The sequence below is a fragment of the Pogoniulus pusillus genome, chromosome 18 (genome assembly GCF_015220805.1).
Source record: "Pogoniulus pusillus isolate bPogPus1 chromosome 18, bPogPus1.pri, whole genome shotgun sequence".
NCBI lineage: Eukaryota > Metazoa > Chordata > Aves > Piciformes > Lybiidae > Pogoniulus > Pogoniulus pusillus.
Window position 1 is genome coordinate 344,349 of NC_087281.1, and position 26,398 is coordinate 370,746.

A 26,398-nucleotide genomic window follows, 5' to 3' on the forward strand; every position below is an offset into this window, starting at 1 on the left:
GCAGTGGTGCACCATTAAATCATTGAAAATTTGAAACAATGTAGAAACAGGTCTTTAAGCAAAAGCACGTAGTGGTGGTTTTTTTTTCCTGGCTGTTCTGTTACAAAATCTCGAACTGTTTAAAAGAAATATTTGTAATAAGCTGCACAACTGTTGTGGATCATTACTACTTTGTTTTACATTCTTCAAACGCTTCAAAGACAGATGTTTAGCTAACCGGCCCGTGTTTTGAGGTATACGATGTGGGGACGTATTGCATTCTGCAGAAATACAAGAAGGCTTTTTATTCTCTTGCTTTTGTTCTCTGCAATGCTTTTTACCGTGAAAGAAAAGAAGAGAATGTCAGATAGAAGTACTCCTTAAAATGTGAGTTACATGAATTATTATAGTTTCCAAGCATGGTTTTGTCTGACGTGGATATTGGTGGCAAAATTTACTTTAGCTTTCAAAGCACATGTGGATTGTTGGTGTATGCAGTACCTTTGACTTAGAAGATCTAGTCTGATTTATATGTGCAAAAGAAAAATAGTGATGAAGACAAGTGGCTTTCCTGTAATGTTCCGGTACAGTTTATACACCTTTCATGAGGTCTGTTTTATCCTCTTCCTGAGTTTTGACTTTGCCAGAAGTCTAAGAGTACAAGTGTAAGCTCAACCATTTCTTGTTGTTGCTGGGTTTTGTGGTTTGGCTTTGTGGTGGTTTTGGTTGTTTGGTTGGTTTGATTGTTTGGTTGGCTTTGGTTGTTGGGCTTTTTTTGTTTGGGGTGTTGTTGCCAGTTTGGGGGTATTTGTTTGTTTCTTTCTTTTTTCTTGACAACCCATCTGCAAACTGAAACTGTCAAGCTGAATATTTATGCAAAAGACTTGTTGGGAAGCTTTACTTGTACTTTTGTTTCTCTACAACTAAGGCAGATCAAATAATTTAATCCCTCCGTTTAGACAAAGGAGTTTGAAAACCAATACCCCAACTTAAGCATGGGTTTAAATGTGACTGAAATGGGGAGGTTAGATTAGGATGTCTGAGATGCATCTGGAGAACAAAATGGGGAAGATAGGTGATTGTAAGAGGAAAATCAGAAGCCAGCAGGTTCCAGCTGTGCATTTCAGAGCTGTCAGCAATTCTGTTTTAACAGCAGATAAAACTTGTATCGCTTAAATTGGGGAAGGGGGGGGGGGGGGTTCCTTCTGCTTTTCATACACTGATATATTTCTCTTACCTTCAAATATTAATTTCTGTGAAATGAATACACTTTCTTCTAAATTCTTGTCCTGAGACAGCTTGAAAATTTGAGTCAACATTTTCTGAATAAAATGATCAGAACTAACAAAGCATTTCTTTTTTTATCTCTAAGTCTAATGGGAGACTTAATTCCTCTGCTGTGAGGGTTTGGAAGCTTGCATTTTCTATTTGAGAAGAGTACTCTAAGCAAATTGCTGGAGGCTGTTCCAGGGGGAGTGAGCAGTCCTCTGCAGAAGCTGTACCCGTTTGACAGAAGAGATCTGAAATGTGTAAATATCAGCTCCCAGATGTGAGTGTTGTAATGTAGTTGTTTTCTCAGTTATATTGTTTAGAATACCTCTAGGAGAAGATCTTTTAGATATTTTTATGGATATTGTGAAGGATTAGGCAAAATTTATAATCTGTATTAATTTTGATATGCAGGCAATAATTGTTACTAACTATGAAAACTGTTTATTAACATTAAAACCTGACAGAAACTTATTCACAGGTTCAAAACACACAGGTTGGAAATTTATACATGCAGGGCACAGGCGAAGCTCAAGCACTTATTTCTTAAAGTGGCAAATGCAAATATTATACTGGAAGAGGCTTTTAGGTATTTACTCACAAAGTATAAATCAGAGAGTACCCAAAGCAGGTGGAGCTCTGTCTTGTGGGCCACTGAGACTTGATTCTTACCAAGCTTCTGGGGAAAAGAGGCAGACAGTCTCTGACCTTGTCTCCTGGCTCTTCTGGATGATCTGTGTGTCTCCAAGACTTCTAGCCTTAGCAGGAGACTTTCAGGTGCAGGCAGGATGTCTTGAGATGTGCAGTGTCAGCACAATGTCACGCTGGCTACACAGACCGATTGCATGCAGGCATTTGGAGCCTTTTCCTGCTAAGCTCTCCAGGCAAATTCAGGATGCAAAATGAGGCAGCAGCAGCCCTGTGCTACCTGCTTATCCCTTTTATCAATATCCAGCCCGTGGCTAGTGAGACACTGGACATAGATTATCCAATCAGAATGGCACTTTGCCAGGCCTCACTGTATTAGGTGAAGCCAGAACTTTTGCCCTCCCCTCCCACAGTTGCCTCGCCCAGCACAGGAGGAGCAGGGGAACAGGGGAACTTGTCTGGGCAAGCCAACGTGGATAAGCCCATGTTTGCCCCATCAAGCCTACCACCTCAGGTATACTGTGACTGGACACTTGGACATTTTTCCAGAAGAGAAAATAAATTTATTCAAATCAGCTTGGGCAGTAAAGAGAATTTGAACTGGGTAATGAGACTGAAATGTAATGTGTATGTGTGAGTGCTCTCACTACGTTGGTATTGGTGAAGAGATTGGTGATGACTTATCGAAAGCTGTGGGTCTAGCTCTTGCTTGTCCTCCTTTGTGCTTGTGATTGTTCAAGACAAATTGCATTGTGTGTGTAAACAGCATATTCTCTGTTCCATACAAGGAAGAAAGGCTGGAAATATTAAAGAGGGTTTATTTTACAGGAAACTACCTTGTCCCTCACCTCTTTCTCTTACAAAACCCAAATAATTTTCGAAGAGTTTTTATTATACAGCATCTGGACTGACTGGAAAAAAAAAAAAAAAAAAGCTGAAACCATTACAGGCTGCCCAGGAGTGTTGTGGAGTCTCCCTCTCTGGAGATATTCAAAACCCACCTGGATGTGTTCATATGTGATCTGGTATGGATGATCCTGCTCTGGAAGTCGGATTGGACTAGGTGATCTTTTGAGGTCCCTTCCAGCTCCTGAACTTCTGTGATTCTGTGAAACAAAACAAACCTCACACAGCTTTACTCATTGTTTGTTCAGCACAATGAGCACAGGAGGCTTCCCCCCCACCCCGCCCCAAATATTGAGTTCTTAATTGTAACACCATGAAAAAAGCCCAACCAGTCAAGTAAAATGACTCAGCTACAAGAAGATTGCTATTCTAGGGGGCATCTAAATGGTTTGGGAGAGCAGCCTTCTCTTGGACAAGCAGGGTAGTTTTTATGTGCTGAAAATGTCAATGTGAGGCACTTGTTTGCAAGGCTGATAGGGGAAGATAAGTTTGCCAGGCCTTGAGAATTTAGATATGTTGAGTTTTGCATAGCAGGCTTAAGATTGTATACAGTTACTACAAAGACAGGGACATGGGAATGTCCATGTAACATTTAATATGTGAAGGTGTTCAGTATTTTGTAATACATTGAACTTTTAAAGATTGTTATATGTAAACACAGGTCATTCATTTTATGTGAAATTGTAGGAAAACTGATTTTCCCCAGAGTTAAATAAGCCATAGTTCTTTCCAGTATCATAGAATCACCCAGGTTGGAAGAGACCTCCAGGATCATCCAGTCCAACCTAGCATCCTGCCCTCTCCAATCAACCAGACCATGGCACTAAGTGCCACATCCAGGCTTTTCTTGAACATCTCCAGGGGCAGCGACTCACCTGTTCATTTACACTGCAGGTTAGGAGAAGGGCCTGCATTTTTTTCTGTTTCCTAATTCCTTTAGCAAAGACCTAGCTTTGAATTGGTTTATTATGAGAAAAAAAAAAAAAAGGCTTTTTCTTAATGTGATAATTAAACCCAGCATTTGCCTTTTATTTCTAGAAAGACAGTTAAGGGGAAACAGTTTTTATTATTTTACTGTAAAGTGTTTCTTATGTTCTTCTGGGGCACCCCAAATTCTTGTCTCTTCTCTCCCTCCTCCCCCCCCCCCCCCCCCCCCCCCCCCCAGGTTTGAATGGAAGAAGGCATGAAAACTGCTTTCTCCCCATCTCTGCCCTGCAGGCTTGAAGGGGGAACAGCAAAAGGCACCTTTCCACATGTGTGTTGACCCATGTGGATGACCTCACTGGAGTCTGGCTAGTGGTTGGCTGGATTTTCATGCCCAGTATAAAATGGTAAATGTGCACTTTGTCTAGAAAAGCTTAAAAAGAGCAAGGGAGAAGGGAAGAGTTCCTACCTTGATAGTTCCCATTTTTGGACCATCCCCACAGCTCCTACCTTTTGACACGATTCTTGGTTTTACACCATCTCTGCCTTTGAATCATTCTCCCCAGTTTTGCACCCTTCCATGCAAACCTGCAGGCTTGAGAAGCCCTGGGGTCCTTTGAGAGAGCTGCCGGTGGCATCTGGACTGGCCACTCTCAGACCATATCAGCAGCCAGCTTCCTGGCTGCCTCCCAAATTGGGAAGTTGCTAGCAGTTTTGGCTCTCCCTTGCAGCTGCGAAGGCAGCATCGTTCCATGATCACGCCGCTCGTGGAAGAAGTGCTTGAGACATTTCTGAGTTTGGTGGCTCTGCCACTCTCCACGGGCTTCCACTTCATGAATCTATACTCTTGGATGTTGCCTGCAGCATCAGAAGGCTGCTTCTGCAAAGGAATCCAGTGAGGGATCATTGCCAAATGCCTATCTCACCTCTGCGAGTAAGACCTGCTATTCCCTTAATCTTCTGCTCATCCTGATTGATAGTGGGATAAAGCTTAGCCTTTTCCATTCCCTGACTTCCTAAATCTCTAAATTTGTTGATAACAATTTTTTTTTTTGTAAGAAATTCCTGATTGAATCTGTAAATCAAACTAACTTTTGTATGTAGTTTGGGCTTGGGGGTTCTGGGAAAATAAAATAATTCTAGTTTTGTAATTCCTGACTTGGCCACACTAACTCCCTGCTTCCAGGGAGTGTCTATTCGTATTGTTTCTGTGTCTTACAAAGCCTTTGCATCATGCCATTAGCTGACCTCTACTGCTTGTAAAATTTCTTGCAGTTGATATCTGTATTGACTCATTTGATGGTGCATTCTTTATTTGCTTTCCTGATTCACTTGACATTTCCTGTATCATTGAATCAGTCAGGATTGGAAAGGACAACAAGGATCATCTAGTTCCAAACTCCCTGCCATGGGCAGGGACACTCTACGCTAGATCAGTTGGTTTACTTCCACACACACTACATCAGACTATTCTTTAAAGTAAGAGGGGCTTTTGTCTCCTGAAATACAAGATTTTAGTTGTTTGTTTCTTTGTTTTTAAAAAACTCTCCTGTAGCCTAATTATTTTGAAGTTGAGGATATTAATTTGTCATGGACAGAGCCACTCTGATCTTTGTTAAAGGGAGGCACAGCTGCATCTACATTAGACAATGTGAGGTATGTGTTCCACATGCTTTTCTGCTAGTAATAGCACAAATCTGCTTAAAACTCCTGGGAAATCTACACTTGCCTATACTTTCATTGTCAGAGAGAATAAAACTGTGTTTTCTTGCTAATACCTAATGACAGATGGTTCATAATGTACAGCATGAGTTTAAAAAGACACTGAATGCTGGATAAGTCATCTGTGACACTTTGCTATTGTGTTAAGGTATTATTGAATTTATGTTCTTGTATGTAAAAATCATTTCTTTTAAAGCAATATATCTCATGATCAGGTTTTCTTAACTTCATTTGTGCTATTTTTTGTAGTTCTCAGTTATATCTGTGCCATGATACTGCAAGTGATTAGTAGAGGCATAGATAATCATAAAGCAGATTTTTGTGGGGTAGCTGCTTACACCCACAGTTTTCAGTAATCTTACAAAAGTTATACCTCATGGGACCAATGCTGTCTATATAAAAAATAGCCTCAGTGTGCCTTCTGAACCAAAGGTGTTTCCTGAGCCCAGTCTGAGACACTGTCAAGTGAGAGAGGTCAGAAGAATGTCATTCAGGGGGAGGAGTTTTTGGACACACAAGCCCATAGAAGTAGTGTAGTTGTCTTCTATGACAACTTGTTTCCTCTCCAGCTTCTGCCCTTGTCCGTATGAGGAGCCACAACAGGTGTGTGGAGCTTCTGTGGCCTAAGTATAGGTGCAATTGCAGGAGCAGATGCTTCAGTAGTCCTGTGACTGTTTAATTTCTATTGCAGCTAACCTGGCAAGGGTGGGAAAAAACAGTGAGTTATAACTCCATCATACACCCCACTGCAGCTTGGATGTACTAGCAATGAAGTATTGGAGAAGAGGAGGCTCAGGGGGGACCTTATTGCTGTCTACAACTACTGGAAGGGAAGGTGTAGCCAGGTGGGGTTGGTCTTTTCTGCCAGGCAGCCAGCAACAGAACAAGGGGACACAGTCTCAAGTTGTGCCATATAGGGAGGTCTAGGCTGGATGTTAGGAGGAAGTTGTTGGCAGAGAGAGTGATTGGCATTGGAATGGGCTGCCCAGGGAGGTGGTGGAGTCACTGTCCCTGGAGGTGTTGAAGCAAAGCCTGGCTGAGGCACTTGGTGCCATGGTCTGGTTGATTGTTTAGGGCTGGGTGCTAGGTTGGACTGGATGATCTTGGAGGTCTCTTCCCACCTGGTTGATTCTATGGCTTCTAAGTTATTGTTGTTGTTGTTATGTGCTTTAAATGCTGTTATGATGGATGTGTAGGAAATAGGATTCCTCTTAAAAAAAAGAAGGATCTGATCTTAAATCTTGATGTTCATAATTCACATGAAGCAGTAATGCTGCATATGGCATACACTGTTCCAGTGTGGAAGCACAAAGTGTTGTCCAATCCCTTATCAGTCTGCGGCTTTTATTTAAGTGGCAGAACTTTCTCAGACAGCTCAGAATTCCTTCTGTCAATGTCTAACTTGCACGTTGTTCTCCACATCACTCAAGTGTTTGCACTAATTTGGCATGCCTGCTATTTAAGAGTGTGATACTTGGACAAGCTGGCAAGCTGAAGTTTTCAGGTAGGTAGGCAGGCAGATAGAGAGACCAACCCCACCTGGCTACAGCCTCCCTTCAGGTAGTTGTAGACAGCAATGAGGTCAATCCTGAACCTCCTCTTCTGCAGGCTGCACACCCCCAGCTCCCTCAGCCTCTCCTCATAGGGTTTGTGTTCCAGGCCCCTCACCAGCTTTGTTGCCCTTCTCTGGACACATTCCACTATCTCAACATCTCTCTTGAATTGAGGTGCCCAGAACTAGACACAGCACTCAAGGTGTGGTCTTGTATTTTGTGTATTTGAAGGAGAAAACCAAAACAAAAATGTGTTTCCAAAGACAGTTAAGTCTCATGCTCCTACTGTTAATTAACATTTGCCTAGGCAAAGACCTGCTTTCAATGGTTGTGATGGTTTGGGTGTTCCCCGCCCCCCCCCCCCCCCCCCCCCCCCCCCCCCACTTTAGAAGGTACCCAGGCTAGTCTCAGCCAGCTCTGGGAATATAAATGAATCTATTTATTTACAGCAGCACAATATACAAGCAGATAGTTACAGTACATACAGTTATAGACAGAAATATACAAGGTAAAAGTAATACAGAAACACAACTCCCCTCCCAGAAACCTGAGTCCCCAGGAGGGGCTCTCAACCACCCCTGCACCTTCCCCCTGCCCCTCTCAACCTTACCCCAGTCCTAAGGAAGAACAGAGGTTCAGCCAAGAGGTTAAGAAGCAAGGTTAGTGGCAGGTGAGGTTAGGGAGATGCTGCTCAGTCAAAGCCCAGCCAGAGAGTGAAGACAAAATGGCAAACGTGTTATCTGTTGTTTACTTTCTCCTCATTCAGCAAGACTCTGAGGGGAGTAGACATCACCATTGTTTTCCTTTCACAGCCTATGATCTACTTTTTCTCACCAAAATATTCTAGCCTGCTTCAAAATAGCACAATGGTAAAAAGTGACACACCATGTGTAATGTTTCTGTTATGCTTTTCCCTATTTGATGGCCAAGCATAGTTTTCTTATGAGGCTTTGTTGGCTGCTCCTTTCATTGTCCAGGACTCTCTTTTAATGTAAGATTTGCATGCAAGTATTAAAGAAAAAACATGTTCCACCTTGACATATGAGTATTTCAGTTTGTAGCAGTCACATGTTCTTAGATCTGCAGATGTTTCTCTTTTCTTTCTCTTGAAAGGCTTGTAGATATTTTGGATTATGTAAATCTCAGAGCACCTCTGCTTTTCTGAGTATACTGTTGAGTAGCAATCAGTAGTGTGGCTAGGATGTGGAAGGGTGAGCTTTAGAGTTCCTTTGTGCTTCTGAGCAGCTCAGCTTGACCAAATCTACTGCACTGAACTTTGTTGGGTGGATGGGGTTTAAACTATCAACAGTAAGTATGGATTCTATTGAGAGATGTAGTTGAGAACAAGAAGAAAAAAAATCAGGTAAGATTGTTTAATTTCCATTTATTCTTGAGATGTTTCTGGTCAATGGATCCCACATGATCCCCTGCTGGTATCTATGTCTTGCGTGTATTTGTGTGAGGATTCAATTATATGACTCACAACCTTTCTCCAGTCAGTAAGCAGAATTCCCACTCTCATGGATTATGCAAAATTAATAATCTGTATTAATTTTGATATCCAGGTGATGATTGTTAATAGCTATGAAAACTTTATTAATGTTAAAGTCATCAGAAAACTTATTCACAGGTTCAAAAAATGCACAGGTTGGAAATTTATACAGGATGCAAAATGAGGTGACAGCAGCCTTGTGCTACCTGCTTATCCCTTTTATCAGTATCCAGCCTGAGACTAATGGGGTCTTGGACATAGATTAGCCAATCAGAATGGTACTTTGCCAAGCCTCACTGTATTAGATGAAGCCAGGGCTTTTGCCCTCTTCTCTCATGGTTGCCTCCCCCCCCAGCACAGAAGTAGGGGCAGCAGGGGAACATGTCTGGGCAAGCCACTGCACTAATTTCAGATTGTGATGAAAACACATAGATGGCTTCATTTGACAGTGACCAAGGCAGAATCCCTGAAGCAGATGTTCCTAATCTCTCCTCCTGTATTTGTATGATGGGTTGAAGGAGAAGGACAATATAAAACGGTTCACATGGACGAGAAACTAAACTAATAGAATAGTTTTGTGTGACCTGGGGAAAAAAAAGATAAGTGGTGGTTGAAAATAATGAAACAGTTTTAAGGTTTGGATTTGTTAAGGAGTGTGCATTGTGCACAGACTAAACAAGGAAGAAACTTCTGAAAATCACATTCAAGGCAATCTTTCCATCCAGTTAGTAACTTGACTGAAAGGTACTTTGCAAGAAAGGAGTTGGTATTAGTAAATGAAAAGGATTTGAATGTGTCTCCACTGGATGTCAGTAAGAGTCAAGGAACAGAAAACAAAACAAGATATTGCAGATATGTTGATGTGTTTACAGAAATGTCAGTCACATGTTATCCACCCATCTGCAGGCAGCTGAATGGCACTGTACCAGGTACCTGTCTTTTCAATGACAAACTTTTGCCTTTGAAAAAATGCTGAAACATTTTCTGGCAGTAGCCAAAATTCAAACATAAAAGTCATGTAGCTATGGAGTTCCTCACATTAAAGGGTAAGCCATTTGCTCAAAGCTGAAATCTGAACTTCTTTATAGAATCATAGAATTGTTGAGGTTGGAAAAGACCTCCAAGATCAAGTCCAACTGTCAACCCAATGCTACCATGACCGCTAATCATGTCCTGAAGTGCTTTGCCTACGCATTGTTTCAACATCTCCAGGGACAGTGACTCCACCAGTTCCCTGGGCAGTTTGTTCCAATGCCTGACCACTCTTTCAGTAAAAAAATATTTCCTAATGTTAAAGGTAAGCTTTCTCTGCCACAACTTAAGTTCATCACTGGTTCCTTGAAAGAAGAGACCAACACCCACTGCGCTACAACCCTCTTTCAGGTAGTTGTAGAGAGCAGTAATGTCTCACCTTAGCCTTCTCCATATTAAAGAACCCCAATTACCTCAGCCACTCCTCATAAGATCTGTTCTCCGGACCCCTCACCAGCTTTGTTACCCTTCTGTGGACAAGCTGCAGCACCCAATAATGAACACAGTGTTTGAGGTGTGGCCTCACCAAGTACAGAGGCACAAGCTCTTCCCTGTGCCTTGGAGGCACATTATTTTTGATACAGGTCAGGATGCTGTTGGCCTTTTTGGCTCCCTGAGCATACTACTGTCTTATATTCCTCTGACTGCCCACCAGCATTCCTAGATCCTTTTCTGCTGAGCAGTCACTCTCCACCAGACCTGTGGGGTTACATAGTGGTGTTGTGACCCTAGTGCCAGGCTGGATATTAGGAGGAAGTTCTTCACAGAGTGAGTGGCATTGGAATGGGCTGCCCAGGGAGGTGGTGGAGTCACCATTCCTGGAGGTGTTCAAGAAAAGACTGGATGAGGCACTTAGTGCTTTGGTCTAGTTGGTTGGCTTAGGTCTGGGTGCTAGGTTGGACTGGATGATCTTGGAGGTCTCTTGCAACCTGTTTGATTCTATGATTCTGCAATTCCCCCTCATCTTTACCAGTAAGCACTTGACCTGGCCTTCACATTCATTAAGTTCTACACAATCAAAACATTCCCTAACATACAGATCTACTCTATCACCTCTCCTTCCCTGCCTATCCCTTCTGAAGATCTTCTAGACATCCATTACAGCACTCCAATCTGGTTTCCAAAGAAGCCAGAAGAAATAGCTAACCTGCTGGTTCGTTGTTGCACTTGTTTGTACTTCATCAAGATTCTTTTTGCATTTTGTCACTTTTTTTTCTGCAAAGACATCATGAGAGATACCATAAATTACATAAGTAATAAAGAAAGTTAGAACATCTGCCCTGTTAGTACTATTCACTCCAAAGAAGAATTGGGAAGTGCACTAGTCACACTTCTGAGGATCTGAGATGTTAATGTCTCCTCCCAAAACTTGACCGATGGGCATTGCTGTCATTTATGGCACTACTCATTTCATTTAGCTAAAGAGCAGATTGTGACCTGCAGAACTGTGGTTTTAAAATGTCTACCCCTTTTATGTGCCTCATGCTAAGTAATTTTATTTAAGAAAAAAACAAACCTTATGGTCTAAGTCTAAAGTTCTTCTTGTGGAGAGCTCTTGGGTAGATGAGATGAATCTGGTACTGGATTTTACACCTGTTTTGCCTCTTGCAGTGTATGGGGTCTTCCACTGCTATTTATATGAAGGCTCTCAAAAATGTCTGGGTAGATTGTTGCACTTGAGCAAAGGGAGAGCTCACCTGTTGGTGCTCCATTTTATTAGTGTATTAATGATTTCCTGAAGCTTCTCTAGCTGAAGACAATGTGGTGCTGCTGCTGCTTTCTTGAGGATTAGGGCTTATGTTTGCTCATTTGGCGTCGAAGATGAGGGCTGCAACAGCTCTGCTATGAGGACAGGCTGAAAGCATTGGGGCTGCTCAGTCTGCAGAAGAGGGGGCTCTCAGGTGACCTTCTTTTGGCCTTCTAGGATTGGAAGGGAGGCTATAAAAAAGTTGGGGAGGGACTTTTTAGGCTATCAGGGAGCGACAGGACTAGGGGGAATGGAGCAAAGCTGGAGGTGGGTAGATTCAGGCTGGATGTGAGGAAGGAGTTGTTGGGCATGAGAGTGGAGAGAGCCTGGGGGTTGGGTTGCCCAGGGAGGTGGTTGAGGCCCCATGCCTGGAGGTAAGGCCAGGCTGGATGAGGCTGTGGCCAGCCTGCTCTAGGGTAGGGTGTCCCTGCCCATGGCAGGGGGGTTGGGACTATATGCTCCCTGTGGTCCCTTCCAACCCTGACAGATTCTGTGTTTCTATATTAGGTTTCTAGAGTCTTGGCTGAATCTTTGAGAGTCTAAAGTGCCGTGTGGGTGGCTGAATCAGTAGGTACAGAAGTTTATAAATGGAGTGAAAGGACTTTTTGAAGGTCTTGAATTCAACTCTTGATGAGGATGACAAACTCCTAGAAGCTGCTTAAATTGTCAATGATTCATGTGATGACTTAAGGCTCTTTGTGTTTTACAAAAACTTCTCTTTGGAAACTTGGCCTCACAAAATTAAACAAAACAAAAAAAAGGTTAGTTTGAAAATGCTTCAAAACTTTTAACAAACATGGATTAGATTAATCTAAAATTAGGTTAATCGGAAGTCCAGTTTTAGATACAAAGTGCGGTAACATTAGCCTTGCTATCTTTCACTACCTTCACTTACCTTCAAATAACTTTTCTATTTGTTTTAACCTGTTTGCCACATATGTCGTTGGATGACTGCCAGAATAGAGATGGTAATTGCTGGAAAATGAATAAAACAACCCAAACAAAACTAAAATTCCAGTGGCTAGGTATGCAAAAGAAAGAGGTGTGTGTGGGGGAAGCCTTCATTGCAAAGAAGGTTAGAATCTTGCGCTTGCTGTTTTCTTAGCTGTGCTAGTCATCTGGTCAGCAACATGCCAGACAGGTAGCTCTAGAGTGGTGAAAATATGTGCTGTCATGGAGGCAGGGAATGAACGTGGCTGAATCAATAATTATTTAAAAATAGAATTATTTTATTTTCCTGGAACCCTGCCTCCAAACTATATACAAAAATTAATTTAGTTTATTAACAGATTCAGTTTGATCAGGAAATTTCTCCCAAAAGGACATTATAGATTAATTTAGATATTTAGGAAGTCAGGAAATGGAAAAGGCTAAGCTATAAACACAGCTTTACCTCACTATCAATCAGGCTGAGCAGAAGATTAAGGGAAAGGTTTAATCACAGAGGTGAGATTGGCATCTGGCAATGATCCCTTACTGGATTCCTCTGCAGGAACAGCCTTCTGATATTGCAGACAATATCCAATAACAGAGATCCACACAGCAGAAGCCTGGGGCAAGTGGCAGAGCTGCCAAACTCGGAAATGTCTTGAGCACTTCTTCCTAGAATGGGATGATGCTGCCTTTGCAGCATCAGGGGAGAGCCAAAACTGCTAGCATCTTCTCAATTTGGGAGGCAGTCAGGAAGTTGGCTGTTGATAGGGTCTGAGAGGGAGTGGTTCAGATGCCTCCAGTTCTCTCTCTCAAAGGACCCCAGAGCTTGCCAAGCCTGTAAGTTTGCACAAAAGGATACAAAAGTGGAGAGAACTGTCCAAAAGCAGGGACAGGATAAAACCAAGGCCCATACAAAGACAGGAGCCATCCAAAAGCAGGGACAGTCCAGTCACAACCGGAACCTGTCCTTTGCAGTGGCAGGGTGTTGGGGTACGGAGGCTGGCGAGAGGCGAGATCACAGTACTGACGAGTCCACTCTGTAGCTGCTAGGCATCAGTACAATTTATTAAGGCAATACAATGGCTTATATAGTGCTCAGAGGAGGCGTGCACAACCAGCCTGGAGCTGGCAGAAGTGAACAGTACAGATTGGCCCCAAGTTAAGTGTAAGGCAGAGATAGGTTACCTTGTGGTATACAACCTGTGGTTGCCACCCAGGGGGCTGGCGGGGGTCAGCCCCCTGGAGCTGTGCCTGCCTCAGGGGCGGGCAGATTCCACCCCCTGGCAGCTGTGCATGGGTTGCTCACTGTTCTCAGCCTATCTCCTTGGGAACTTGCAAGGCTCCAAGGACATCTCCCATCACAGGGCCTGATGTTTACATTCCATATCTCATTGCAGGAGAAATTCTCCCACAGCAGGGGACTCTCAAGGTGGGAACTTCAAGGCAGGAACCCTTGCTCTTTTCTAGACAAAGTGTCCATTTACCATTTTACTGGGTGCAAAACCCCAGCCAACCACCAGCCCAATTCCAGCACAGGCTTCCAAACGAATAAGCCCACATGCCAGAAGGCATCTTTTACTGCCCTCCTTCAAGCCTGCAGGGCAGGGTGGGGGGAAGCAGGTTTTGTACCTTCTTGTCCCATTCAAATCTGCAGAATGAGAGGAAGAAGAGAGGAATTTGGGGTATCCCTAGACAGTGGCCAAGGATGGAGTGGTGGGGGAAACAGAGAAAGAAAGTCACTTGGCTCACAGGAGAGAGCTGACTGACCAGGGAACCATTTGGACAGAAGTCTGTAGGAAATAGAATGCATTAATTTTATCTGCTAAACTGCTTCTTGCTGTCATAGGTTCATAGAAGATTGTGTAGGAGGTGCTAGAGGCCATCACATCCATCTCTCTGAAGGCAGGAAATTTCAATGAATCCTGATGGAGTTATGTCTTCAGTGCCTGCTATGAGAAATACATGATGTTTCATTGGCCTTAGCTTTGGAGTTTTTCCTAGCGTGAGGACCAAATTGATAACATTTAAGATGAGTACTGCACATCCTGCCCATTAGGAATATGGTGTACTCTTTTCAAGTGTGTGGAAAGCTGTCTTATATCCAGAAATAGTCTGTGTTTACTTCAGTGGGGATTGGATTGATTTCTGGCTCAATTCTAAAGAGGTTCAGGTAAACATACAACATAGTAGTTGTAGTAGACAATAGCATTCATTGTGCCATATGAAAAGCATTTGCAATACCATATGAAAAATTCTAAACAATTTATATCATAGCCTGTCACTTTTGACAGCTTTCAGTTTGAAGCAGCAGTGTGCCCAGGTAGCCAAGAGGGCAAATGTCATGCTGTGTCAGGCATAGTGTGGCCACCAGGACTAGGGAAGTCATTTTATCCCGGTACTTAGCACAGGTTAGGCCACACCTTGAGTACTGTGTCCAGTTCTGGGACCCTGAATTTAAGAAAGATGTTAAGGTGTTTGAACATGTCCAGAGAAGGGCATCAAGGCTGGTGAGGAGTCTGGAGCACCGCCCTACAAGGAGAGACTGAGGAGGATGAGCTTGTTTAGCCTGGAGGAGGCTCAGGGGAGACTTTATCACTGCCTACAACTACCTGAAAGGAGGTTGTAGCCAGGCAGAGGTTGGTCTCTTCTGCCAGGCAACCAGTGATGGAACAAGAGGACACAGTCTCAAGCTGTGCCAGGGGAGGTTTAGGCTGGATGTTAGGAAGAAGTTTTTATCAAAAAGAGTGATTGGCATTGGAATGGGCTACCTGGGGAGGTGGTGGTGTCATCATCCCTGGAAGCGTTTAAAAAGAGACTAGATGTGGCACTCAGTGCCATGATTTATTTGATTAGATAATGTTGGCAGACAAGTTGGACTTGATGATCTCAAAGGTCTTTTCCAACCTGATTGATTTTGTGAATTAAAAGTATCCTTTCTGACTTTCTGATGGATGGGTATTTTTTTCTTTCCTAAATTTTGAGTAAAATCCTTCAGCTTTTAGTTTGGCAAGACTGAAGGTGCAACTTGAATAGAGAAGTTAAATTTTATTGACTGATGCTGGAAAAGTGAAATAAAAAAATGTGTTAAAGTATAGAAGTACAGTTAATACATTATAATTATGTGTTATAACTATGGTAAGGAGGAGGGCTGGGTTAACCTAGATTTTTTCTTCTAGTCCAGAATATGCCTGGAATTTAAATATTTGAAATATATAGGACATACCACATGACCCAATTAAAGTTGCTTCTGAGTTCATCTGCAAGACAAAATTTCAGGAAGATAGTTTGGATACTTTATGATACTTCAGCATTTCTTCCATCTAAGGGCAACAATGCAGTCTACAAACAAATAAATTTAGTTTCACTAGCATGTTTTGGAACAGTGCATCCACACTTAGTATAGGCTGTGCGTGCTCCTCTGTTAGGGAGGCAAATAAAAAGTTCTGTTCAGGAAACTGTCCATAATCCTTTCCTCAAGGTTTGTTTTTTTAATCCTGAGCAGAGAATTAAAACCAGCATAACTGAAACCCAGTGCTTAACTACTAGGTGCTAAGCAGGAGGCCTTTCTAACATGGACCAGACTGGATGTTAGGATGAAGTTCTTCACAGGGGGAATGATTTGCCATTGGAATGGGCTGCCCAGAGAGGTGGTGGAGTTGCCATCCCTGGAGGTGTTCAGAGGTGTAGTTGATTGGACAGGGCTGGGTGCTAGGTTGGACTGGATGATCTTGAGGTCTCTTCTGACCTGGTTGATTCTATGATTCTATGGGCAGCTTCATGAGCCATGTGTCAGCCATCAGCCATGTAACTCCAGTTCAGTACTGGAGTTATCACTTGACAAAAATGTGAACTGGCAAAGTGCTTCATAGAATTGTATGTTTGGCTTTTTTCCCCCCAGTATTGAGTTCTTAATTGCAACAGCCCAACCAGTCAAGTAAAATGACTCAGCTACAAGAAGATTGCTATTCTAGGGGGCATCTAAATGGTTTGGGAGAGCAGCCTTCTCTTGGACAAGCAGGGTAGTTTTTATGTGCTGAAAATGTCAATGTGAGGCACTTGTTTGCAAGGCTGATAGGGGAAGATAAGTTTGCCAGGCCTTGAGAATTTAGATATGTTGAGTTTTGCATAGCAGGCTTAAGATTGCATACAGTTACTACAAAGACAGGGGCATGGGAATGTCCATGTAACATTTAATATGTGAAGGTGTTCAGTATTTTGTAATACATTGAACTTTTAAAGAGTGTTATATGTAAACACAGGTCATTCATTTTATGTGAAATTGTAGGAAAACTGATTTTCCCCAGAGTTAAATAAGCCATAGTTCTTTCCAGTATCATAGAATCACCCAGGTTGGAAGAGACCTCCAGGATCATCCAGTCCAACCTGTCCCCCAGCCCTAGCCAATCTTCATGACGTGGTCTTTGCAGCCTCTCTTTGATACCACTTGATAGCATCGTGTGGTTAATGGGGGTTGGACTCAGACATCTGATTAATATGCCTCTAATCAGCACTTTCCATTATTTGGGGTTTTTTTGTGTTGATATTGATGCAGTGCCAAAGAGCTTCATTAGATGCAGGAGTACAAAACAAATGAAGGGAGACCCCTGACTGTGAAGAGCTCTAACTTAAGATGCAAACAGCAGGAAGAGGCAAGAAGCAGAATGAGATTTGATATGGGAGAATGAATCATGAAGCATGCTGTGGATTTTGGAGGCTGCATATATATTTATATAGTTACAGTGTACTCAGTCCTAGTTGACATGCATGACTGTGTGGTCTGGAATGTGTTAGACATTTTTTAAGGTACTTAGAAAAGGTCAAGTTGAATTAATTTGTCAGCTCAATGTTACCTGTACTGATGAGTTATTGCATAATCTTGCTCATGTTCAGCGTGTTATAGCAGGGGATTGGTTATTCTGACTATCACAAAAATGTGCTTACACGCAAGTGCTTTAGACTGCTTTTATTGTGTATTTCAAATTTTCAACCATAAAGTGTTCAATGGAGATTGCTGGCACAGAACATTGTTAGACTATTATATTGATTTTTCTAGTTAGTGTACTATAACCAAAAGTATCCATCCCTTAATTAAAACCCTCTGAATCTTAAAATTGTTAATTATGATAACTAATGCTGCTTTCCTTAAGAAGCAGGTGTTCTCTGTGCTTTCTATTTGTTTCAGAGTAATGTGATTCAGAAGGGGCTAAATGCAGATGCAGTTCTTATTTTCTCCAATGGAATTGTCACCCTCCTAACACCGAATCTGACTTTGTTGATAACTGCAATCTGGTAGCACCTTATGGGTGTGACAGGCATTTCTGTGTTACGTTTAGTATACACCCGTAACAAAAATCGTGTCTCTTGTTCCTCTGGCTTAGGATTTAAGTTTTAAAGAACTTGAAAAACACAGTTCTCTTGACAAGCTCCGAGTGGTGTTTTTTCTGTCCTCACTGCCACCACTATAATCCCTGAAAGCGTGTCAGCAGTGTAATCTTTGCATTCAATAGGAAGAGAATATAATAGAGATATTATTGTGAAGGATGAATACCCTGGTAATTGATTTGAGATGGCATTCATATCTGGAGAGTCTTTTGTTTGGATGCCATTTTGAAATGCTGAGATTTTGAACTTCTAATGGAAATAAGATGCTACGATAGACAGAGAATGAAGGCCATCATTATGAAAAGAGCAGGAAGAAAAGAGACTTTTGAGGCTTTTGTTTGTTGTGGGAACCTTAATGAGAGAACATGGTTAACAGATGCAAGGCCTCAAAGTCTACGGTCACAGGCAGCAGTACAAAACTCTGCAATAAATAATTCATGCTGAGTAAAGCGGAGAAGTAGGAACTTGAAAAATTTAGAAGATGGGCAATACTGGTTGACAGCAGGCATTTTCTGGGTATGTCAGCAATTATAGGGAAGGTAGAAAAGAAGCTGCTGCTGCAAAAAAAAATGAAGCAAGATCATTATGAGAGAAAACTGTGATCTCTTTGTCTCTACTTCATTTGCTTTGGGGTGCGGGGATTTCACAACAGAGTTTTCAGGAACTAAGAGCAACTGCTTTCAGTCCACACCCAAAATAAGTGAAGAATAGCAATGAAATGAGTGACTCAGAGAGATGACTGACTCTAAATCCAGCAAGCGATTGGGTGGAATGCTTTCTGAGTCCTCGACATCTGTATCAAACTTCTGAGCCTGTTTTGGTGTTTGCTCTTCCAAATGTCTCGTAGATGAGTATTTTCCAGTCCATATTTGGAAATAGTTGATTCATTCATAAGGATAATATTCCTGCTGTTCAGGAAATGCAGTAGTTTGCTTACATGGATCTAACTCAAACGATGGTGTAGCCGTTATTTTCATTTTTTTAGATAGTATTGGAGGTTTTCTCAGAACTCTGTATGAAAGCACAAGTAATGTGAGCTAGTTGTGAGCATCACAGGATGTTAGGGGTTGGAAGGGACCCAAGGAGAACGTCCAGTCCAACCCCCCTGCCAGAGCAGGACAATCCTATCTAACACAAGTCACAGAGGAACACATCCAGACAGGCCTTGAGAGTCTCCAGAGAAGGAGACTCCACAACCTCTCTGGGGAGCCTGTTCCAGTGCTCTGGGACCCTTACAGTAAAGAGATCCCCGCCTTGTGTTGAGGTGGAACCTCCTGTGCTGCAACTACACCCATTGCTCCTTGTCCTCTCCCAGGGAGCAATGAGCAGAGCCTGTCCCCCCACCCCGCAAACCCTCAGATATTTACAAACATCTGTCAATCCCCTCTAAGTCTCCTCTTTTCCAGACTAAAAAGTCCCAAGTCTCTCAAGTAATTCACATGAAGCAAAGGAAATGCTGGTCTTTTATTGTAAAATGTTGATACTGGGTTAACTAGTCCTTGAAGTTTCAAATATTACTAAGTGATATTTCCTTTTAATGATAAGATGAGGTCTCACACCTCATGTGAGTTGGAATTCTTCCCAGACAAACCTCTGAATGAAAAATTCACCACCATATAGTCTGCTCTTTGCTTACTTTACCAACTTACTGTTGTGTTTCTTGTGAGGTTAAGGAGGGCTGAGTGGAATTATGATATATGCTTCAGTAGTGCATCTTAGGAGGATCAGCTTTGAGTGATTGGAACGGAACATTATGTGTGATCCTGTAGGTCTCTGACATAATTTGTGTTGACTGAGCTATAGAATGGACTTGAAGAAATCTGGATCATTGCTTTCTGGGGTACCGCAAGCTGGATAAGCACCTTTTGCTTCAGTATCTACACAGCTAGGGGAGAGATTTCTCTGCCAGGTGATGATGAAATCCTGCAACCATCTGCCTGCAAATCTTGTACTTTTTAAAAAGTATTAATCTCACTTTGTTTCTTAACTCTGTTTTTTTTTAGAAGAAGCTACCAATGGCTTCTTCCTGAGATTAAAAATAAACAACAAAACAGCCTCTAAAGTACAAAAACCCCTTAAGGTAATGTGCTAGTTTGAGCCTAGCTGGGATATTTTGGTGAGAAGAATTAGACTATAGGCTGTAAAAAGGAAACAGTGGTAATGTCTGCTTCACTTGTAGGCTTGCTGAGATGGATAAAAACAAGAGCACAAACATAGATAACGGAGTTGCTCTCCGGCTCTGGCTGCCTGCGCTTCTCTCTCAAACCTGCTGTCCGTGTAATTAATCCATCTGCTTCCTCATCCCCTTGCCCAATTCTCCAAATTCACCTTGAACATAAGGCAAATTTTGGAATAAGGCAGAGGGGTGCAAAGGAGGTGGAAGGGTGGTTGGCAGCCCCTCCTGGGCACTCTGATCTCTGGGAGGGCTGTTGTGTTTCTGCATTACTTTTCAATTTGTATATTTCTGCATATAGCTGTAGATATTATAAATACCTGCTTGTATCTTGTGCTAAGCTGTAAATATAAAGCTGCATTCCTTTAATTTCCAGCTCAGCTGAGTCTAGTCTGGGTGATTTTCTTAAGTGGGGGGATGGGCAGGTAACACCCAAACCATCACAGACAAGTTTGGCAGAGCTGAAGAAAGAGAAACTTTCCAAAGCACAAATGATGTGGGTTACACATTAGCTGCCAAAAGTCACTGGGGAAACTTAGGCCAGAGCTGAGAAGAGAGTACAGGTACCCCTGTCACAGCCACAGGCACATCTTGCCTTTGGGATTTTGGGGATTTGTCTTCCCGTTGTGTTTTTGTTGTTTTTTCTTTCAAAGCTTCATGTGTTCTTCAAGGCAGAAAAATAGTCAAGAAAAATAGATTTTTTTATTTCTGTTTTCTTGTTGACCTTTAGAAAAGTTTCTAAACAGTAAGAACTGAGCTTGTTGCCATAATAATCAACTACTGAATCAATAAAGTCAGGCTGGTTGCTAAGGGAAGGCCATGTATAATCGCGATGTAACCCTGACTGCAGCAGCTCATCTGCTAACAAAGGAGAGACACTGACGGGCAGGGGGATGAGTCTTCTGCAAAAAGCATTGCTTAAATCTGAATTCAGCTTGGCAGTGTTGATTTGAAGTACCTTTCTTTGTTATGGCAACAGAAGGGAGCTATCGCGTGTCTTTTGAAATGCCTAATCTTGCTTCCCTCATTGACCTTGTTCTTGATGAACAGGATTAAATATCTTTGTAGGAAATTTGCTTTAGTGAGTATGCTGAAAGTATGTGAAGATGAGAATCGCTACAGAAGTGAAGAGCAGCAAACTACTTCTAATATAGACTGTACTAGCCACTCAACTTTATCCCCTTGAAGTTCGCCGTTTCAAAGTAAACACCCCAAATACAACAACTCTGATGTTCTGAGAGCTCAGTGCTCATCCTCTGGAGGCTTACCTCAACTTGGGATAATCTTCCATGGTTGTGAAACTTTAAATCAGCAGCTTCTATTTTTCATTATGACTGAAGTCATGAGGACTTCCTCTCAGCCCTGCCATCCCTAGCAGATCTTTTGACCTTTGGGAGCCGTTGGCAGCGGGTCTGTCTGAAAGGGACTAGATAACTGGTCTTGGAAATTGAGTAGTGGGATGAGAGTGGACAGAGAGTCAGGTTTTGGGTACCTGCGCTCCTCCTCCGCTTTGTGGTGTGCCTCGTGGCTACAGCCAGGCCATCAGAACATTGTGTGCTGAACAATTGCCAAACAAACTGGGATTTAAGAAAACACAATATGGATTGTCAGCCCAAGGTTACTGCACAATCAGAGGGAATGGTTCACTCATAATGTAAATATTTTTACATCAGGTGTTTATAAAAGTAATAGGATATCTCAGGATATCTCAGAGATGTTTAATGAGAGAATTATGAATGGTTCCCTTGAAGGCCTGCAGAACTGATCTCTCTTAAGGTAGCAGCTCCTGCAAAACATGGATATTGAGCAAAGAAATTACTGAGTTGATTTCTGGCTCTTATTACAAAAAAAAATGCTAGCTGACATTCTTCTTAGAGACGCCCACAATTACATTGTCGTAGGAGTTTAGCCTCTTGAGTCGCTGTTTTCTTGAGTCAGGGTTACCACTCTTTGCCTTGGCTGCCTGACTGCCAGTGCTGCCTGTACTTCTGCTTTCCTCTGCCAATCTGAAGGTCAAACCCTGGAGAACAAAGGTCAGTTGCAGTCTGGTCCATTAATGGTCATAGATGGGTATTGCTTCTACAATCTTTATCATGCTGAAAAAGATACATGTAGAGAAGGCAAAGCACATTGTATCTCATGGACAGATGACCTACAGAAAACATATTGGTGTTAAATACATGGGATTTTCATGTTTGCCTTTTTTTTTTTTTTTTTTTTTTTTTTATGAGGTTGGTGGAGTGAGTCAGTTCTGGTAAGATTGCAGGAGGAGTGCCTTTTGAAGAAGGACAAGAGATAAACTGCATGTATTCCAGGTTCAGGGAGTGCGGTTTGGAAGGGTTTGGCTCTACAAATGACAAACTGCAAATACAGTTATAGTATTTTGATATTATAAAGCAATGAAGCTTTAATCTTTTCTGTCTACTATCAATCAGCAGTCCTCAAAGAGATAACTTTCAAAGATCCCCAAGGATCAGTACTGAGCCCAGTCCTGTTCAGTATCTTTATTGATGATCTGGACCAGGGGACTGAGTCCAGCATCAGAAAGTTTGCAGATTACACGAAGCTAGGAGCAGGTGTGGATCTGTTGAAGGGTAGGAGAGCCCTGCAGAAGAACATTGACGTACTGGATGGGTGGACCAATGGGAAGACACTGAACAAGACCAAGTGTAGAGTTCTACACTTTGGCCACAACAACCTGAAGCAGTGCTAAAGGCTGGGGACAAAGTGGCTGGAGAGCAGCCAGGCAGAAAGGGACTTGGGGGTGCTGATAGACATCAGGCTGAACATGAGCCAGCAGTGTGCCCAGGTGGCCAGGAGAGCCAATGGCATCCTGGCCTGTATCAGGAAGAGTGTGGCCAGTAGGACAAGGGAGGTTATTCTTGCCCTGGACTCAGCACTGCTCAGGCCACACCTTGAGTGCTGTGTCCAGTTCTGGGCTCCTCAATTCAAGAGAGATGTTGAGGTGCTGGAACATGTCCAGAGAAGGGCAATGAAGCTGGTGAGGGGCCTGGAGCACAGCCCTGTGAGGAGAGGCTGAGGGAGCTGGGGGTGTGCAGCCTGGAGAAGAGGAGGCTCAGGGCTGACCTCATTGCTTGTTTTAATGTGTTTTTTAATTTTCTTAAGAGCAGTTTAGTACATTACTCATTAAAAACTCTTGCTGCAAGCTGGATGAGCGCATGTGGCACAGCAGATAAAGGCATGATTTGCAAGTCATTTCATTGTTTTAAATATATTCTGCAGGTAGAAGACAAATATCTGCTTGCAACTTTTGGATGGCTTCTGCATCCTCCTTGCAGGTGTTTGACTGTCTGGCCATACTGACATGTTCCCAGCTTTTCCTTCTTAGCAGTCTCTGGGCAGGAGCTATGACTTATGGTACATGTGTGTCATGGAGGCAGGGAATTAACATGGCCAAGTCAGGAAATATAAAAATGAATTATTTTATTTTCCTGGACTCCTGCCCCAAAAACTATATACAAAATTATTTTAGTTTATTAGCAGATTCTGTTTGCTCAGGAATATGTTACAAAAAAGGGTCTTACAGATAAATATTTAGGAAGGCAGGAAATGGAAAAGGCTAAGCTATAAACACAGCTTTACCCCATTATCAATTAGGCTGAGCAGAAGATTAAGGGAAAAGCTACTCACAAAGGTGAGATAGGCATTTGGCAGTGCTCCTTTACTGAATTCTTCTGCAGGAGCAGCCTTCTGACGTTGCTGGCAAAATCCAGTAATAGAGATCCACACTGCAGAAGTCCAAAATGAGTCACAGAGCTGCCAAACTTGGAAGTATCTTGAGCACTTCTTCAGGGGAGAGCCAAAACTGTTAGGGTCTCCCAATTTGGGAGGCAGGCAGGAAGTTGGCCTCTGATAGGGTCTGAGAGTAGGTGGTCCAGATGCCGCTGGTTCTCACTCCCAAAGGACCTGAGGCTTGCTAAGTCTGCAGGTTTGCACAAAAGGGTGCAAAAAGTGGGGAGATACGTCCAAAAGCAGAGATGGGATAAAACCAAGAGCTGTACAAAAGGTCGGAGCCATCCAAAAGCAGGGACGATCGAGAAATGGCAGAAACTTGTGGCAGGGGACTCTCAAGGCAGGAGCTCTTAGGGCAGGAACCCTTGCTCTGTTTGTCCTTTTTCTAGACAAAGTGTTCATTTGCTATGTGTGCTGAGCACAAAAACCCAGCCATCTACCAGCCCGATTCCAGCGTGGGCTTCTACATGAGCCAACCCATGTGCACAAAGGCACCTTTTGCTGCCCCACTTCAAGCCTACAGGGCAGGGTTTGGGGAAACAGGTGTTTGAACCTTTCTTCTCCCACAGAGTGAGAGGGAGAAGAGAGGAATTTGGAGTATCCCTAGACAATGTACTACATCCGTGACCTGGCATCTGAGTAGCTCAGCTTCATCTGAATAGCTGTATGCAGGGCTTGTTTCCCTGTCTGCTCATTTGCCCTGTCAGTGATAACAATCTAGCCTTTAGAGTGTTTTCCACTTGGCCAAATCACCCCCAACAAACTATTGTTTAGATTAGTGCTGACCTTGTAGCTTGTGATGGCCTACACAAATACAAAACGAATTGCCACAACTGAAAAGTATCTTACCAAATATTTGAAAGAATAATAAACAAGAGGAAGTGGCTAAAAGAATGCCGTTCTGTGAAACCATATGAAAATAAGGCTTCATGGCCCAGCTTCTGTGATGATAGATAGGTCCAGGCAGAGACTACACAATGCCGTTGTACTTAGAGGTAGCCACAGTAACTCTCTGTGTCGCATGGATACAAGGATGTCCACATCATTATCCTAGAATTATTGTTAAGCATCACTTTGGGGCCTACTTCAGGCAGTCTGGATACAAAGTTGCACTTTTAGTACTAGATGTTAATTCTACCTCAATATGCAGCATATTAGCTGAGAATTTCTGGCTTTTGCAGTGCTTGGTTTGGGGATAATTTACAATCTCTCTGTAATTTCAAGGGAGGTACCCGAGGAAAAAAAGGCTTTCAGATTGCCTCTCATTGTTGAAGTCCTCAATAGTTTTTCAGTTCAGATGCTAAGTTCAAGTGATTTGGCAGCAAGATCTTCCTGAAGGCTTTGCAGGGTTCATCAGCAAGCAGCGACTGTAATACTGAGCTATAGGGAATGCAGGGAGGGCTCAGCTCTTCTTTGTGCTGGGACTTCCCTGCCAGGGAGGCAGAGCTGGCCAAAAGTGTGTTTGAGAACCAGGAGTTTGTTTGGTCTGAACCTGTCATGACGGGAACTGCCTCATGTTGCTCAATGAGCCAGGAACAGGTTAGAGACACAGGGGAGAGCATGTGGAAGGATGTATAGAGGATGGGAAAGGACACAGAGTGCCAGCATGCAAGGTTAGGGCTGAAACAGAGAGCTGGAGACAGCTGTGGGCATAGCTTTATTAGAATCATAGAATCATAGAAACAACCAGGTTGGAAGAGACCTCCAAGATCATCCAGTCCAACCTAGCACCCAGCCCTATCCAACCAACTAGACCATGGCACTAAGTGCCTCATCCAGTCCTTTCTTGAAGACCTCCAGGGACGGTGCCTCCACCACCTCCCTGGGCAGCCCATTCCAATGCCAATCACTCTCTCTGTGAAGAATTTCTTCCTAACATCCAGCCTATACCTACCCTGGCACAACTTGAGACTGTGTCCCCTTGCTCTGTTGCTGGTTACCTGCGAGAAGAGGCCACCCCCCACCTGGCTACAACCTCCCTTCAAGTAGTTGTAGACAGCAATGAGGTCAGCCCTGAGCCTCCTCTTCTCCAGGCCAAACAGGCCCAGCTCCCTCAGCCTCTCCTCATAGGATTTGTGCTCCAGGCCCCTCACCAGCTTTGTTGCCTGTTATCATTGTTTATGTTAGTGGCAGGAACATTGGCCGTGCTCCCAGCACTTGGAGAAGGAGGGGCAGAGGCTGGCAAGGGGGATGCCGAGAACTGTGTTCCCTTGTTTTGCTGTGAAAGAGACTGCTTCTGAGACACAGAATTTTTCCTAGCTCTTACAGAAGCTGGTTTTGAATTTTTCACCAATAATGCCAAAATTAATATGAATATTAAAATCATGAGGCAAATATTAAAAACTGTGAGTAGTAAAACAGTTTTACACGAGCATGTCCCTAAACAAACAGTTGGAATTCCTGTCTTAGGCTGAATAACTCTCATTAGAGCCATATTTAAAGCAGAATTTCCATTGATTGTCACATTATTGACCAGAGCTCCTGTAATATCCTTGGTAATATTCTCAGAGATATTAAAACCAGCATAACCAAGAATCAAATCACCCCAGCTCCAGAACATATCTGAAACCTTAGCTTTAGCCTTATTATAAGCCAGATCAATGAAATAAGCCACAATTTGAGCTTTTATCCAATTAAATGCCAAGAAAACAAAACCAGACCAGAGCAATGCACCAACCAAATACAATAGCTGCTTGATTAGCTTCATCTTAATTCCCAGAGCTAATTTCCAATCACTCTAAAATCTCTAGCCCCACATTGGGAAAGCCAATAAAAAAAAAGTGATGGTTTGGGGGTTACCCCGCCCCCCCCCCACACTTTGTATTTGCCCCAGCTACCTCAGACGGACACTGGGAATATAGATGAAGCAATTTATTTACAGCTAG

The 26,398-nt window shown here is 42.9% G+C and overlaps 1 protein-coding gene and 1 long non-coding RNA gene across 2 annotated transcripts in view; both read left to right on the forward strand.

Moving 5' to 3' along the window:
• Window positions 1-26,398, forward strand: part of PDE10A (phosphodiesterase 10A) — a 410,304-nt gene that overhangs the window by 110,847 nt on the left and 273,059 nt on the right. The gene's annotated exons all lie outside the window — the stretch shown is intronic.
• Window positions 1,372-17,316, forward strand: LOC135183335 (uncharacterized). The gene is made up of 2 exons (XR_010305520.1): window positions 1,372-1,528; window positions 16,758-17,316. It is a non-coding gene; the product is annotated as an uncharacterized LOC135183335 (long non-coding RNA).